The 17979-nt window shown below is 41.9% G+C and overlaps 1 protein-coding gene across 6 annotated transcripts in view; it reads right to left on the bottom strand.

The window, feature by feature from the left end:
* The window catches only part of TIAM2 (TIAM Rac1 associated GEF 2), a 230115-nt gene that overhangs the window by 112928 nt on the left and 99208 nt on the right, over positions 1 to 17979 (bottom strand). For 3 of the 6 annotated variants that reach the window (XM_032651228.1, XM_032651229.1, XM_032651224.1), the window contains exon 3: positions 898 to 1008. The exons of 1 other annotated variant lie outside the window; for it this stretch is intronic. The gene's annotated coding sequence lies outside the window, so the exon portion shown is untranslated. Of the gene's footprint in view, positions 1 to 897; positions 1009 to 7823; positions 7879 to 15953; positions 16073 to 17979 lie in introns of those variants that run through there. 2 more of the 6 variants (XM_032651227.1, XM_032651225.1) reach the window with 2 other exon arrangements.

The raw sequence follows: 17979 nt of genomic DNA on the forward strand, positions 1-17979 counted from the left end.
TTAAGACAAGAGACCTCCTATGGGCTTGGTATTGGGAGGTTTTGAACCAATGATTCTTGAAGAGAAAAATGAGGGGAAAATATCTTTACTCTGTCACTCCAGTATAATGATTTTTCAGTGACCACACAGATATATTTTCATTATACATAAGCTACTGGAAGAGTTCATACCATACCCCAATATAAGTGATTCCTGCTGAAAAATGACCACATTTGTAATAACATGACTCTGGGTATCATACTATGTTGGAGCTTTTCATGTACCACACAGAGTAGGATATCAAAAAGGATAAGGCCTAGAAGTTCTCAAAAACTAAACTGAGATGGAAAAAAGGGGAGGAAAATACAAGCTCTCATTTGGGACAGAAAAACATTTTAATGAACCATCTCTAGAGCTTTTCTAAAGACTTTAAGGGTTCTCACTTTAGGACCTGATGACAGAAAAAAGTCTGAAGCTGACTTGTTAGAATGTGGGTATTAAAAAAAAAACCTGCTAGATTCTTTCAATTCCCTTTAAAACCCCAATTTGCTTAAGGAGTCTATTAGTTAAGTCAAATTCAAGGTGAAACTTGATCCAAACCTCCCCTCCCCCCCCCCCCCCCCCCCGCACCCCACCCTCAGTTTTTTATTTTAACCAGTATATCACTGTTTGAGGCAAGTTGGAGGTGATGCTTCCACTCATGTCTCCAAATATATGTAGTAGGCTTTTCATTTTAATTCTTTTGTACCTAAGGATGTACAGCCACAAAATTCAAAAGGGCTGATGTTTCTTTGGTGACAATTATCAAACACAGTTTAAAATGCAAATAATGGGAACAAATAATTAAACCTTTACTAATCCCCTAAATCACAGTCATGCAACTAGACATGAACCGCAGCTCCCACGAGCAGAATTTACCTGCAGTCTGGTCTGTGCGCTGAGGGAGATTAATGGTCAGTCGACTTGACAGGGTCCTGGGAGCAAGGCAGCATGGTTAGCAAGTGAGAGGAGTGAGTCCATGAAATGATCCTGAAAAGCAGAAACAGGAGTAAAGTCTGTCAAGCGTTTAACACCCATTAAAGGAAGGTTTCATGTAAGTTACCTGAAGAAACAACAGGTGCCCAGAATCCCTGTCAAAACAATAAATGGAATGTCTGTGAGCAGCCTGATCCATCGGGGTTGTTTGGAAGATGTGAAGGAAGCCAGGACCAACCCCTCCCCCCACTCCTCCCCCCACCCCTCCCCCCTCCCCCAACCTTGCAAAGGCCTTTCACTGCACTCAGTCTGCATTCAAATGTACGCCTTTGTTTCAGGGGAGAGCAGGTGAAAGTGCTGCCCTGAGTCATGGCTCATCTGTCACCACTGCTAGGAAAACAACTCACAGAAGCACCGTCCTGGTATGGCGAGAACGGGTCCCTGTTCCCCATTTGTCGAAGCAGCAAAAACAAAACCCAAAATGCAGAGTCACAGGGAAACAGCCCTTGGCTAAAATAATGCGTGTCAGAGAGGCAGACCCGGTTGGTCGATGAGATGAAAAGGTTTTCTCCAGCACCTGCTTGGGTCTCACTGCACAAGGCTAGAGGCAGGAAGCCCACCTTTGAGGGAATGAGGAGGGGGGCTTGGGGTGCTGCCATCTGGCTGTGCTCATTGCCGGACACAAGGCCTTTATTTCCGCCACAGACAGAGCGAGCAGAGCAGTGAGGGGCCACTAGTGACTTTTTTCCTCTTAAAATTTTTATTTGTAATTGTGGTACAACACATGTAACATTTACCATCTGAACCAATTTCAAGTGTACAGACAGTAATGCGAAGCACGTTCACATCGTTACGCAGTCCGTCTCCAGAATGCTTTTCATCTTGCAAAACTAAATCTCCTACATTAAACAGCTCCCCACCTCCCCCTCTCCCCCCTCCCCCCAGCCCCTTGTAACAACCATTCTATTTTCTGTCTATGAATCTGATAGCTCCAGGCACATTATGGAAGTGGAATCATACAGGATTTGTTGTTTGTGGCTGGCATATTTCACTTAGCATAATGTCTTCGAGGCTCATCTGTGTTGCAGCATGCATCAGAATTTCCTCCCTTTTTAAGGCTGAATAATATTCCATTGTATGTGTACACAATTCGTTTATCCATTCATCTGTAAATGGATACCTGGAGACTGCTTTCTACCTCTTGGCCACTGTGAATAATACTGCTGTGAACATAGGTATACAAATAACTCTTCAATACTCTGCTTTTACTTCCTTTGGGTATATACCCAGAAATGGAATTGCTGGATCATATGGTAATTCTAGTTTTCATTTTTCAAGGAGCCACCATACTGTTTCCCATAGCAGCGGCACCATTTTACATTCCCACCAACAGTTCACAGACTTCTAATTTCTTTACATCTTCACCAATACTTGTGATTTTCTATTTGTTTTATATAGTGGCCATCCTACAGTAATGAGATGATATCTTACTGTGGTTGTGATTTGCATTTCCCTAATGATTAGTGATGTTGAGCATTTTTTCATGGTTTATTAGCCACTTGTATAGCTTCTTTGGAGGGTTCGATGGTGACTTTTAAAGTTCATGAAGCACTAGCACGGGAACTAAGTATGTCCAGTGAGGCCAAAGACACAAGTCTATCTGGGACGATCCACACACACACATTTTAAATTGAAAAAAACATATTTTAATGTCAAAGATTTCCCACTTAGGCATCAGCAGGAGATCTAACAGCCTTTATAAAGACTGAGGCCAGCATCTAACTAACAAGGTCTGAAATGGTACCTACTACATTACTGACCACACCTTCCCGTGGGCAGCTCTCCCAAACATCTAAAAGGCAGAAGAGCCACTGGTCGAGCTGCCACTAAAAAGTGGCCCCCGTGATACCTCTGACACGGGAGCTAGAACACAAGAACCCCACCTTTTGAAACTTCAAAACCTGCCTTGTCTGTCTTTTCTCAGCTATACTCTTTTAACACAGGAACTAAAAGTGGCCAGAGAAGCTCCCAGCTGCTGGGGCTGAGACCTCACACAATAAGCTGAGGGGCGTGAGCCTTTGTGTTTGTGTACTTTCATCAAGACCAAGGTCTAGTGATGACCCACAGGTGAAAGTCTCCTGGGCGGCTCTTTGTCAGGCCCTTCTGATCCCAGATCACGTGCCCAAAGACGAGCACACAGCACTGGCTTAAGGCCCCCAACCCAGAGCGGCATAAAGCTGCCGCTGAGAGAGGGTCCCGCTGGGTCAGCCGCTCAAGGACACACAAAGACAGGGGTTCAAAGGTGCAGAATGGCTCAGGGTTGTAAGTTTATGCCCCAGCAGCAGATTGTAACCTCAACTTGTCTTACTCCTTGTGAAGTTAAATAGCTTAATTTTAAATTTCATGTCCTATTTTAAAACACATAGCCCTGAACCCTGTCCTTTCTGAGGTGCTGTCCATTAAGGCCTGCAACTTTGGGGCTCACAGAAGCATTTAATAAACACCTGTTGAATTGAATGAAAGCAATTTCACCTGTTAGAAGGTTGATCTGGGCACAAACTAAGAGCAGGAATCATCCCAACAGGATCTGGCTGAAAGACTGATGTATTAATCCATGGGGCGATGTCTCAATAATTAACACAGTACTGCCTGGAGAAAAGCCAAAAGGCAGACACAACATGCAATGTGACACGTGGACGATGCTGACCAGCTGTTCAACATCCCTAGTCAATCAATCCCACAGAAGGAAAACAGCCTTAAACTGTAGCAAGAAGAATTTATCTAATATTTATGAGGAATTTATTGACAGAGAAGGGTAATCTCTGAGGGAAACTTTAGATCTGTCCCTGAGGAGTTTGGCAAATTGAACTGCTATTTATCTGTCATACTTCAGCTGTGATTTTTTTGTCTGAAAGCAAGAGAATAAACAGGTCAGGTTTTCTGCAAGCCTGACTCTCTGAACTTTTACTAAGGGAATTTTATGGTATTCAAGTTAAAAAAAAATGTTTATTGATAGAAAGCAGGCTGACAATATCAAAATGACAGATTTCCTGTGAAATTTTTTAAAAAGAAAAGAAATAGCTAAAAGCCCCCAATAGGAAAAAGCATGCACACTGGTACACTAACCTCCAGTAATACATACCAGGTACACTAACATACAACAAGGCCCACGGTTGACCCAGAGAAAATGTACGTGCGTTACTCAGGAATAAATGAAAGGGTGCTAAGACTGGGTGGACTTCACAAATATTCTATGCTGTGTATATACTTTTTTACAATTATTTTTTATTTAGTGAATAATTATAATAAAATATTGGAATTTTAAAAAATTGATCACCATCTCCTGAACCTAAAAACAACCCTTGTCTTTTGTTTTCTACATTCCCTTCCGATCCCCAATCTAATGAATGTGCTATGTAGCTTTTTAAGCTAAAATCACAAACAAGAATGAAAGTTTTTTTCCTTTTTTTTTTTTAAATTCAAGTATAGTTGATTTACACTGTTGTGTTAGTTTCAGGTGTACAGCAAAGTGATTCATATACATATGATTCAGTTATATATATATGTATTTATATGTATATATATATATATATATATATATCTCACATATACATTCTTTTTCAGATTCTTTTCCCTTATTCTTTATTACAGAATATTGAGTATAGTTCCCTGTGCTATACAGTAGGTCCTTGTTATCTATTTTATATATAGTACTGTGTATATGTTAATCCCAAACTCCTAATTTAGTTTTTAAAATTGCAATCAATTACCACCCCAGAAATGTCCAGCAATGTGGAGGAATTCCACAAATACGTCATCAGAATCCCAGGAGCCACTGTGACCTACTGAACCTCACAGGAGGAAACTTTTAGGAGGAAATTCAAGATTTACCTTTTCTTCACTTGCCTTGAGCTTGGCCTTGAACTGATGTGTCAGACTGGCAAATTCTCTGCTTCCACATAATATAGAGTTCAGAGCAAAGGAAACTAAAATCCTCCAGCTCTGCTTGGTCTCCGCCTGTGCCGGCTGCCCAGATGGAGCAACTACAGGGAAATCAGAGACAACCCGAGCACGCCAGATGGGGCTGTGCGGAGGGCTGGGGGCTGACTGGTGATGGCAAGCAGAACGGAGGCGTGGGGACACGGAACAAAAGCCAGACTTACGCCTTGGCGAGGCAGTTAAGGGGAGCTCAACAAGATAGCAACAAGGCTTCTCACGTAATTTTAGAAAGATTTTTATACTGAAAGAGGAGCCTCATCACTGGACAAGACAAACATTTCAGATAGTGATAAGAGCTGGAAAAAAGATAAGAAAAGGACTAACCATTAATCATAACAATATCTACTTGGTTCCCTTTACTGAGGGGTGGGAGGCTGAGGGGAGCTTCACTCATTAAGGAGACAAATCTCAGAATCCTTGTCTGGTTTGTGTCACAGAACTTGGGTTTAAGACCTGCTTCCAGCTCTTAAATAACATGTGAGTTTTGGGTCGAACTACTTACGCTTTCTGAATCTCTTTTTCCCCATTTGCAACTTGAGGATAAAAATATCTGTCCTACCTACTTCACGGATAGGGAATCAAGTGTGGAAATATATGTGAAACAACCTAAAAAACTGTGAAACACAAATATACAGTACTATTATTAATTTTTAGTGATAAATTTAACTTGGTGTACTATGATATCAGATCTTATAACAGTCTGCTGTTTCATTTTATTAACTATTAATCAGTACATTAATTATTACATATGTTTATTATATAAATTTGGAACTTTCCAAGTTCCATTGTTAGCACTGATTTTGATCAATTCCCCAACAGTTACAGCATATAAAACTATCTAACTTGCCACACATGTGTCAAATGTCAACAGAAACAATGACACAAATCACGTACTTGTATTATTACATGCTAGAAAGTGTAGAAATGTAACCTAAGTGTTCACTGAACAGCTGGCGAATCTCAGCCACGGCGATGTTGGTCCCCAGGGGACATTTGGCAATATCTAGAAACATTTTTGGTTGTCACGCTGGGGCACTGGCATCGAGCAGGTAGAGTTCAGAGATGCTAAAGATCTTACAATGCACAGGACAGTCCCCACAATAAATAATTACTTGACTCCATACGTCATTAGTGTTGAGGCTGAGAAACCCCGCCTTAAAATGTTACTGCCTGTCTCAGTAAAAACACTAAAATACAAGAACAAGTATGCCGAAAAATCTAAAACCAAAGCATTCAAACTCTGTCAAGGACCCAAACTTACAAACTCTGTAAATACAGCCTGAAGCTGCTTCTCCCATCTTGCCTCAAGGAAGTGCACTCCAAATGCACGGATACCCGGACTCGAAGGAGCTCATTTCTAATCATAAGAAAACATGAACCCAATTTGTATGAAGAGGCAGGAGAAAGGAACATCTGGTCTCCATAGGAATAGTGCTGAGGGAGCGTAACCCTTATAAATAAAGTGGGCAGAAAGCGGGCTGCTGCTAAAGGCGTCAAAAGCTAAGTGTCCATTGTGGAGCCCCATTGGGTCTATTTCAATTCAGCAGGATTCCTTCCAAATGCATATTAACAGATGAAAAGACAAACCAATCTGCAGCAAGGGATGCCTAACAGGACCTCAGTCGACAAACACGGCTGGTATTCAGCAGGGGAAAAGCAATAAATTCCACAGAGACAATAGGCCAGCTTTCTGCATAGCACATCACCTTAGTAAGCCAATTTCTCACAAGCAGGGTCTCAGCACTCACACCTGTTTTCATAAAAAAAAAAAACCTTTAACATCTGCAGCATTGCTTACAGAAGTGTTTGTCCAAGGGTTCATGATGCATTGTTGGCTCATGAAATTCATTTAATGATTTAATACCAGTATTTTCAAAGGAACAGAATAGAATAGGAATGGAGCAGAGACTATAATAAAATAGAAAATAGAGAATTGTATCCCAATAATGGTAAAAATTGTTCTATGACATTAGATTTTTTTGTGTGCTTGTATGTTTGCCTGTATACTGGGTGGTGAAGTAAAATTATATCTCCTTGAGTAATGGTCTGAAAAAAGAACTTGAAAACAATGACTTATAAAACCGCAAGTAGCAGTTTCATCAGAATGGCACATCCATTCTAATAAGATCCAAGGACAACCCAAGTCTAGAGAGTCTTGAAACATCCAAAAAATCATCACCCAAGGCAAACACTTCAGCTAGAAAGAAGAAGAGCGAGAGAGAAAAGGACTCTCCGTCACTGATGTGCAGTTCTGGGCACCACATGTGACGTCCCCACCCTTCTGCAGGCTACAGATTAAGAGGAACTTTCCTTGGACATTCAGATCCTTCCTATGAAAGTTAAAAATGACCCCATAAAGAAGTCAGCCAAAGAACTGAGTCTTGAGGATGTGTGAGATTCTGCTAGATGGAGAAAGGAAAGGACATTCCAAGGAATAGAAAATGGCACATCCAAAGACACGGGCGCTCCAGGACCCCTTGCTGAATCCGTATGTGACTGAATCAACAAAAAAACAAACCCCCAGCTTGCTCAGGAAAGGTGACAAGGGCAGCAGGGACTGAGCACAAGTGTCAGGGATAACGTTGAGAGAGACGAGGAGGAAGCAGTAAGAGGGGAAGGAGGGATGAGGGAGAGGAGGCTGGGGGAGACCTTGCCTGTCCCTGCCCATCACCTTCACGCCCTCCCCACTGTCCCCAGGAGCACCACACATGAGCCATCTCCTAGGGACACTCTGGGACACCATCTGGGAAGGAGTCCACAGTAATCAGTAGCTCGAAGCCCAGCGTGGGAGGCAGCGTTGGCAAAAGAAGAAAATGTCCTTAGTGTTCGCAGAAACTTGGGAACTGATGTGAAATAAGAGTTCCACTCACCAACTCAACTTGAATTTCCGCAGACCCGCCTATACATCCACCTGTGTGCTGGGCACTGGAGAGAAACAAGAGTGATATATGATCTGATCCCTTCCCCAGAGGGCCTTATCAGCTTGTGTAGGAAGGGGGAGCAATGATTAACAGGAAACATTTGCAGAATCAATAAGCGAGTTTACAACAACTTTAACAGCATTGAGTTTATGAGAGACGTGGTGAGACCAACAGTCCCACAAATATTACTGGTATGTTTCTGGAATGTCAGTGAGTTGAGAGGCCCAGCTACCTCTGAGCCATCACAGAAACTGAAAATATTTCAGGGGTTTTTAAAATATCAACTTTTCAATAAAAATTACAGAACTAACATAGTCTAAAATAAAACCATCCATGTAAAGATAAAACTTTTTTATTTTTCTTTCAAAAATTATCAAAATGCATCTCATACATTTTCATCCCTGCTCTTTCTAACACAGTAGCATGGAATTTTTTTTTTTTTTTTTTTTTTTTTAAGAATCAGATGTTGGGATTCCCCTGGTGGCACAGTGGTTAAGAATCCGCCTGCCAATGCAGGGAACACAGGTTCGAGCCCTGGTCCGGGAAGACCCACAAGCCGCAGAGCAACTAAGCCCGTGCGCCACAACTACTGAGCCTGCACTCAAGAGCCACAGCTACCGAGCCCATGTGCCACAACTACTGAAGCTCGTGTGCTTAGAGCCCATGCTCCGCAACAAGAGAAGCCACCGCAATGAGAAGCCTGCACACCGCAATGAAGAGTAGCCCCCGCTCGCCGCAACTAGAGAAAGCCCGCGCACAGCAACAAAGACCCAACACAGGCAAAAATAAATTAATTCATTAAATAAAAATAAATTTATTTTTAAAAATCGCTGACCTTAAATATATATATATATATATCAAATGTTGAGTCCCACTCTGCATTTTCTCCCAAGTGTTCTTCAAGTCTCATCCACAATTTGGCCAACAGCCTGGTCTCTACAGACCTTATACTGCTTTGGTGACGGCTGGAACCAAAGATGCACAAGATTCAAAATGGTCAGCATGACTTTTAAATAACCCTCTTTTGTAACTTGGGATTCAAAATGGTTTGCATGACTTTTAAATAACCTCTCTTTTTTAACTTTTAGGAACATGAGCCATTCTACAACAAGTGAGTTCAGACATGGGTAGGCACCTCCCAAGCTTCACACCAAGATGAAAACAGAAGACCATGCATCGGAATGCCAGGCTATAACCACATGGCTTCTCACTGGCTCGGAGACCTGTCCGTAAGGCACGTACTTCAGTAAATCAGAAGCAGGCATCGCACTCCTAAACCTCAGTCGTGTTCTGTGAACAAAATATACCGTGGTCATTGTACCAGGCTATTCTTAGCAAAGTATTTCTTCATTATATACTGTTCCATTTAAGTTAAAAAATGAACAGGCTTAAAGCACACATTTTTCCCCTCATTTAAACAGGGGCTTTCCTCACCCTCATAAATGTGTACTATTTTCCTTCCATTCAGCTTGTAGCCTGATTGACGCCTTCATTTCTATAGGTCTACGTCTTAAAGCCACAATATAAGTTGTTCTTGGGCCTGAAGGTAAAATTAAACCAATCACTGCTGAACTTTTCCATAAATCATACATTATTCAAAATAAACCTGATTAGATTTTCGCTAGTAACTTTACAGAAACTTTCAGGGGAAAAAAAAAAAGGATAGCATTAGTACGTATAGTTTAAGTTTCATAATTTACAGGAATTGAAAAGTTTTGCTACCTCAAGTAGATGGGCATGCAGAGAGACAGGGAAGGATTTAATATGTCCTGAGATGCTGTGTGCCAGGGCTACCCAGGGCACAAGAACCCCAAGAGCTTAGCTAATCATCCCTGTTTTATAGAAACGGAAATGTTAGCCTCCAGGGATTAAATAATTTGACCAAGATCCCAAAGGGGTAAAGGTAGAAATACAACCTGCATTTCTTTAATTTTTTAAAAAATATATGTATTTACATCAATACAATTTTAAATGTTTCTGTACTTTTTAAACCTGAAAACATCTCGTATCTTTTTTTAAAAAGTACCATCTAACTTTCAGCTTCCTCCTTCAGAAGAATGATTGGGATCCATGCCCCTTTCATAAATACCTTTCCCTAGCGGTATCCGTTCTCCAAGCAGCAAAGGCTTCCACAGCTGGTGATGGGAACATGATAAAATGAAAAACTGCAATTTTAAGTTAACTAAGGAGCTGGAAGTTTAAAATGTAGTTATTCTATTCTGCTGCTTTGCAACAACATTGCACAAATGAGAGCTTTTTTTCTTGATAGTTTAAGCTACATGGTCATTATTCTAAGTTCTTGATAGTTTAAGCTACATGGTCATTATTCTAAGTATCAAGACCATAGAATAACCAAGGGGAATCTTCCTGAAGTTTCCATTTCATCTAATGCTAAGTAATTTAAACACTGTTGCCATAATAAAGAAACATAGATCACAAAGTAAAATATAAAATTTACATTTTGAGATAATACATAGGAAGTCAATGATATTTAGCATTTACATTAGGTTGCTTTAGCTACCTCACCAGGTATCCTAAGTAGGATATACTTCCATTGAATAACGTGATAAATGTTTCCTGAGCAACTAGTCTGTGCTAGAACTGTTCTGGGCCCTGGGATATAGCAATAAATACACCTTCCCCCCTCCAAAAAAAAAAATTCCTTTCATGGAGCTTATATTATAGTGGGGAGACTGAACGATAAACCAAGAAGGTAAGTAAATTATATATTAGAAGGTGATTGAGTACTTTAGCGAAAAAATACAGGGGCAAGGGGGAAATAGGCAATGTCGGGAGAGGGGAGCTATAGGTCTAGAAAGCGGAGCAGAGAAGTCCTCATGACTGGTGACATTCAAGCAAGGACTTGCTGGAGGGGAGAACATGCGGATTCTGGGGAAAGAAAGAGCCTCTGAAGCAGAGGACAGAAGGTGCAAATGCCCAGATTGGTGGACAGGCAGGAAGTCAGCTCGGCTAGAGCAGGAGCCGTCAGAGGGGACAAGGAACCAGAGGGCGCAGCCCGAAGGGACATTGTAAGGGCTCTGGCTTTCACACTGAGATGGCAAGTCATGACTAGAGGGCTGTGAATAGAGACGGCTCATCATGGGGCATATTTCAAGAGGACCCCTGCAGCTGCCCTGAGGATCTGGACTGCTGGCAGCAAGGAGGAAGCCAGGGCCTGTTGGGCTGGGAGGGTAATTCACATGAGAGGTGATGTGGGTGGGACTCAGGTGGGAGGGTTAGGAGTCTGGAGACAGGTGAAGGGAGAGCCAACAGGAGTCTCAGGTTGTTGGGAGTGAGCGGTGACAGGTCAAGGACGACACCGCGATCCTCAGACTAAGCCACCGGGAGAATGGGAAGGGCAGAGCAGAGCGGGCCTGGGAGGAAGAGAACGGGGTGGGGTCTGCTTTTGTCAGGTGGGAGATGCCCACTGGACATCAAGGTGGCAACGCTGAGTAGACACTGGGGTTTAGGAGCCTAGAGTTCCAGGGAGAGATGGGCCTGAGGTACAAATTTTCTATCACCCACGTGAAGATGGTATTTAAAACATACACTGGATGAGCCCCCCGAGGGAATAAGTAAACAAGGGGAAGAAAAGAGGCTCAAAGAGGCCCGGCAGTGCTCCAACGCCAAGAGGCCAAGAAATAAGCAGAAACAGGAATAGCAGTCGGTCAGTGGATCCAATTAAGAGGAAACCAAGAAAATATGTTGCTGACAAAGCCCACTGAAAAAAGGCTTTTCAGAGAGGAGATCATAAGCAAGTACCAAATGCTTCTGGTAGTTCACGTAACAAGGACTGAGAACAGAGCCCTGGACCCAGCGCCGTGCAGGCTACCGGTGAACTTGACCGGAGCAGAGTCCAGGTGGAGGAAGCCGGGCTGGAGTGAGTCTGAGGGCCATGAAATTGAAGATGGTGAATAGAGACAACTCGTCAAGGAGTTTTACTGTAAAGAAGGGAGAATCAGGCGGTAGGAATCTAAAAGAAGTTTGTGTGTCTGTGTGTGTGTGTGTGTGTGTGTGTGTGTGTGTGTGTCTGTGTGTGTCTGTGTGTAAATCCGAGAATTGGATGTGGCAGGAGAGAGAGGGGAAATTCTGGTGTTGTCCTTTATTAGCCAAAAGGGAAGGAGGCTTCTCCCCAAGCCTGTTCATGCACCAGAGGGGGAACTGGCCCTAGAGCCACGATGCTCTATTAGACAAACTTCAGAAAAACATCTGAGAACTAATAATAAACACATGAGGTAAGGCACCAGGACAAAAGTGTATCAACTCTAGTAAGGAACTTTTTGGCAAATTATTTCTCACTGTGCCTTCTTATAATTTCCAGTTTTTTTCCTCTCCAGGTCACATGTAGGGTAGAAAAAGTAAGTCAAGGTTTTTGCTATGTTCCGGTTACTTCTGGGTTTGGGAGTTGTTTTGTATTTAACTTTTGATTAATTTGTGATCAATTGTCAATGGAATATATATGTATATACATATATGTGACTCTGTGTGTGTGTCTGTGTCCCATGAATGGGGGTACACTTTTCATGAAGCTCTTTACTCTCTATTACCTTTTGATATCTTGGTTTTTCTTGGCTTATGTCTGTCTGTGAACAATGCTGCCTTTCACTTGTCACTCTACCTTTCAGGGGTGGCTACAGATGACTTGAAAACAAATCTATTTTCATTCTCTCCACTCAGAGTTTCTTTTCATTGGCTTTAAATGGTATGGACGTTTAGCTCTTGTCTTTCCCAGCCCATACACTCCGCATCTCTTTAGCCCTTCACATCTCAGCAATCCTACTCAATTCTGCAACTAGAGATGTGTCAAGGTCAAGTACAAAAACAGGATGGGATTATAATTTCTTTCCAGTGTTGTCCTAAAGATACCCAGGATTTCTAAACCTTTATTTAAGTTTTAGGAACACCCTGGACCAACTTCATCCCAACACTACCTGCAGCACTTATCACATCCCTTTCCGAGAACAAAATGATTACTTAGTCTATCACTTTATATGTAAAGTTTATTTTTCCAAAAGGGCCTTACATTACCTTGGCACCAAAGCTAAAGTCCATCTGCTGTCTTCTGTTCCCTTCCAGAGCCTCTCTCGTCAGGCACAGAACTAATGAAAACGTCAGTCTTCTATTAGAGTGGGATCATGGGGAAAAAAACCTCTCAATATAAGGCCACAAAGAGGGACAGATGGACAGATGAAGTCTAGCCAAAGCTGCCTTATCATACAGATTAACACATGGGCACCTAACTCTCTCTCTGGCAATAGTCAATGGGAATGATGACCATCGACTGAGTGTACAGCTTTGAACTTCATTAGAATCCAAGAAAAACAAAAGTCTTTGTCTTGTCTCTGACTAGAGCTTTAGGCCTGTCTGGTTTGGTAAGTAAGTAAGTATGTAAGTCAATGAAAGAAAGGAAGGAAGGAAGGAAGGGAGGGAGAGAGAGAGGGAGGGAGGGACAGAGGAAAACGGGTACGTATGTGTCAATTTATATCAGAGGGGCTTCCCTGGTGGCGCAGTGGTTGAGAGTCCGCCTGCCGATGCAGGGGACACGGGTTCGTGCCCCGGTCCGGGAAGATCCCACATGCCACGGAGCGGCTGGGCCCGTGGGCCACGGCCGCTGAGCCTGCGCGTCCAGAGCCTGTGCTCCACAATGGGAGAGGCCACAACAGTGAGAGGCCCGCGTACCGCAAAAAAAAAAAAAAAAAAAAGATAAATCAGAATGAGCCAAAGTATTCGCAATTAAAGAGACAGGTAGTGTAGGGAAAGACCAACAAGATAACTGGTATCACATCCCAGCTCAGCAGCCAACCATCTTGGTAGCTTTGGACGTGCCATTTCATTTCTGTAGGTTTTCAGTTTTCCCATTTGAAAGATTGCCTCAGGTCCCTTTTCAACTCTACAATACTACAGACTATAAATAGCTGACAATAGAGTGTACAATGTATTCCTGGGATACTGACATTAACACCTCCTAGCATTTGGAAGTCCATCTGAGATAGAACTGAATAATCAAAAGACACTCAACCCACCATTACTAAAATTCAAACTGTTATAAACACAATGTTTAGAACCTTTCTGTGTCAACAGCCAGAAATTCAGGTTTGTCAACTACTATTATTTCTTTTCCCTGTCTCTAATATTATTGCTATTTATTTTGAGTCCATACCTTTATCTAATTTTTTTTAGTTTCTCCAGTAAAACCATTTTATCTTGTTCCTTATTTAAGGAACACAATTTCAAATGACAAATGCAAATGATTATTTATTTATTTATACTTATTATTACTCCCCTTTTAAGGGATCTCACTAATGGGGTTTATTATCTTTATGTAAATGAGTCTTACAACGTGGGCTAAACCTGAAGGCACAGACAGACACAGAAAGGGGCCCCGTTAGGTATTTAAGGAGTGTGAGCTTTTCCCTCCAGGCTTCTCTCTGTGTTGTTTCCACATTCATTCGATAGCTGTTGAATAGGAAGAGGTTGTAGGGACCCTATGCTAACTTTATACTTCTGGAAAAGGGAATATGGCTCTTCTCGAACACAGTCTTGGACCACCAAGACAGAATCATCTGCTCTACTTAGTGGTTAAGTGAAGGACCACTTCAGAAGGATAATCTCTTGGCAAGGAGCCCAGCCCTTATCTCGCACTTCTAGGCCTCCTAGATCAGGCCTGGGGTAAGGAGAAGGCTTTGCAAGTCACTCCCTCTGCACTAAAGTATTGAAAGAAAGGTGTTATCTACTTGCATTCAAAACACCATGTCAGTATGGAGTGGAGTCAGAAGGTTCTTCAACAGACTTCAGTTTCTGTCTACAAGCTCTGGTGAAAATCAAAGCGGCTGACATGTGTTAATGCAACTACACAAGAAGACAGGTGGGGCTTGCTCTGTCCCTGCTCTACGTGGCTGCTGGCTCTGTCACAGCAGCGATTTCTACTTTCAAAGGAAGAGCAAGAATAAAACACTACCAGCATTTCTATTAATTCTAACCTACCTGGACAGCACTCACATTCCTCCATCCCTAAAAGACATTTCTGTAAAGGAAGACACACATTGAAGAGGCACACACATCACCCACCTTAAAATAACTCATAACCTCATTCAGCTGAAAGTAAGTACAAAATTTAGAATCCCTAAGTATGACGGAGGGCCACAGTGAAACGCTGAGACGTGTTAGGGAAAACTCTAGCAGCTGTTCTTCAGTACACTTACTTTCCAGAAATTCTATAAATAATCTTCCAAGTTACAATGACTGCAAGAAAGCTTCCTATTTCTGTCTCTCCACCTACCAATTTTCCGAGAATTACATGCTTGGCCAAATTAACATAAAGCTGAGGGAAATGCTCTGCCAGCCGGGTCCCTCAATCCTTGCTGATAAACTCGGGTGCTCAGACAGACGCCTAATGAATGAGCCGCCCCTGAGGGGTTATAACATGAATCAATCATCCTACTTAAATAAAGTGCTCCCCCCCCGGCCCCCCCCCCCCCACACACACACACGACGAAGGATTCCCTTTCTTTCTCAGAAAGCTGGAGACAAAAGTTAAGGATAAACGTGAATAAAGAGTGAACATCAAATTACAAGCCGAAACTCTTAAACCAAGGAGCTCACTCAGCTCAAAAGTAAGGCCTGAGCAAGTTACATAATGAGCAGGAAACTATAAAATACAATCTCTGCGCACATTTTCATTTCCCTTCGTGCCCTGAAAGAATTAACTGGTAAAGATAAGGTCATAGTCATCAGTGCTTTCACATGGTCAGACTGAGAAATGGCACTTTCCTGAGATAGCAGGAAAAATAAATCCATACAACATATACCATCAGCTTTGGGAGAGAGTTAATTAGTTAAAACGGGATGGGCAGCTGTGATAAATCACAAATAGGTGTGTGAAAGCATACAGACACTCAGCGTGAAAGGGACTGTTCCCCCATGCACACCAATGTGGGCAGCCCAAGTACAAAATAATGTGAAACAAAATTCAGCACACGATGACGTTACCAAAAGGAACGTTTCAAGAAACACAGATATCTCACATATAACACGAACTCTCAACTGCAAAAGGGGGAAAATAAACTTTTATACCCTTACCTTTGCCAGAACTTTGGATGTAGCCAGTTCTTCTCAGGCTCTTTTAATTAGTCCACCAAGTTTCCCAGAGTCAAGGTCTACATACACATCCGTGGACTCCCTCTTCTTCCTGCCCATGGTAAGGCAGGAAACAACGTCTAACACTTCAAATGCTCGGCCGTTAAGAGCTAAAAACAGATCCTGTGCAATGCTGGATATATTTTCGTCTGCTAGCTACACACCCTCATCATGTTCAATTTTTTCCATTGGTGGGGGAGTATGATGCAGACTTAACCAGAAAGTGGTTTTCCATGGGCTGCCGGCAGTGATTAGGCAGGACAGCCTGCCATCAGGGCCTCGGAGCGGGGCTCGCCCATGACTGCGCTGCTGTTGGCCTCACATTCCAGAATTACCACCAAAGTTCCATAGGAACGCGGCTCCAGAGTTTGCTGAATAAAGGTTTACTCACTTGAAGGGAACCTCAGCTGTTTTTTTAAGCCTTTTCAGCAGGAAGAATACACACCTACCATCCTTGTGTTTCGAGCGGTAGTAAACATTCTATCTCCAAAACCACAGCTGGAATGTGACGGTCGTAAAAACCCTGCCTCAAGAGCAGCCCTTCAAAATAACTTTGTGATTTGCAAAATAGCGGGTGTTATACTTACTCTGTGTGCCTTGCTGGAGTTACTTCGTTTTTCAGTGAAGTAGCAGTGCCCTACAGTGCCCTACGCTGGAAGTCCCTGTTATCTCAAAAGGGTCACTATTTTCTCAAAAATTAACATTGAATTGTTAAAAAAAAAAAAAAAAAAAAAAAAAGGGATAGACCAGAGGTTTAAGGGTTAAGTCTTGCTGTACCTTTTGATGAAAGACCTTCCATTTAAAGTATGCCCAAAAGATAAAGCAACATTTTCAGATCATTTTATATTAGTTACTGGGGATGGAGGGGTTGCCAAATGGGAAAACAAGGTTACATCTGTGGAGCAGATTTTCAATTTGTTTCAATTTTTGAAATTATAGTCCATAGAAGAAAACAGTTTAAGCAGAAGTTTCCAAGTTATCCTGGACAAACACATGGCAAGAGTTTTTTAAGAAAATAACTTTTCATAAAAAAATGTGAATGGCTCTATACATGCAACAGACAAGATTCTTACATAATATTAAAGACAAGATTCTAGTTTAGACATATAAGCTTTTAATTCCTTATCTTGCACGAAAAATGAATACATATGTACACATGCATAATCTATACATACAGGTACACACATGTGCAAACAGAATGTTGTTTCCATCTAGTTTCCATGTAGTTAATACATGCTTGAAAATACACTTCCTAATCTTAGTTGACAAATAATAAGGGCCATTACATAAGATCATCAGCCCAACAGTTATAAAAGGTATTCTAACCTCCACAAAAACTTAAATTAGTGAACATAGAACCAAGGAATTTTTAGTGCTGGTGGAGAAAAACTGAAAAATTCCTTGCTCCAAGCCCCTCAGTTAGCAAATCAGAATCGAGGCTTTAAGTGACATGCCCAAGGTCAGCAGCAGGCAGCAGAGTCAGGACCTGCCACCCAAGTAGCCACAACCCCTGGGACTGAAGTCAGAAGGTTGCCAGGGAAGCCAAGTCACATAACAGAAAACATGGGAATTCCCAAAATGTTAATTTGACGTGTGTCTGTATTTAAAAATTCTCTGGGTAAATACAGAAGAAGCAAGTATGCTGTTTAAGTCACTTAGCTCCCATTCTTTTAGATCCAGCACCATCATTTCTGTTACCAAAAAAATTAAGTGAAAGAAAATATCAGCCAGCATAAAACAAGCATATGTCTTCCAAACAACCTCAAGACAGAAGAACAGCTCCTTGATGTGAAGGAGAAGAGGGGAATTATGTCAGAAAGAAGAAGGAAGTTTTAAAGAGATATGTTTCTGAGGATGGAAAAAGTATCAGAAGAACAATTAATTGCATGGAAACACTTGCACATCCCTATTATTCTTAAGACAATTCTGACCTTTTGATACATTTTACACGTAGATTGCTCTAAGCCAG

This window comes from Phocoena sinus, chromosome 12 (genome assembly GCF_008692025.1).
Source record: "Phocoena sinus isolate mPhoSin1 chromosome 12, mPhoSin1.pri, whole genome shotgun sequence".
Lineage (NCBI taxonomy): Eukaryota > Metazoa > Chordata > Mammalia > Artiodactyla > Phocoenidae > Phocoena > Phocoena sinus.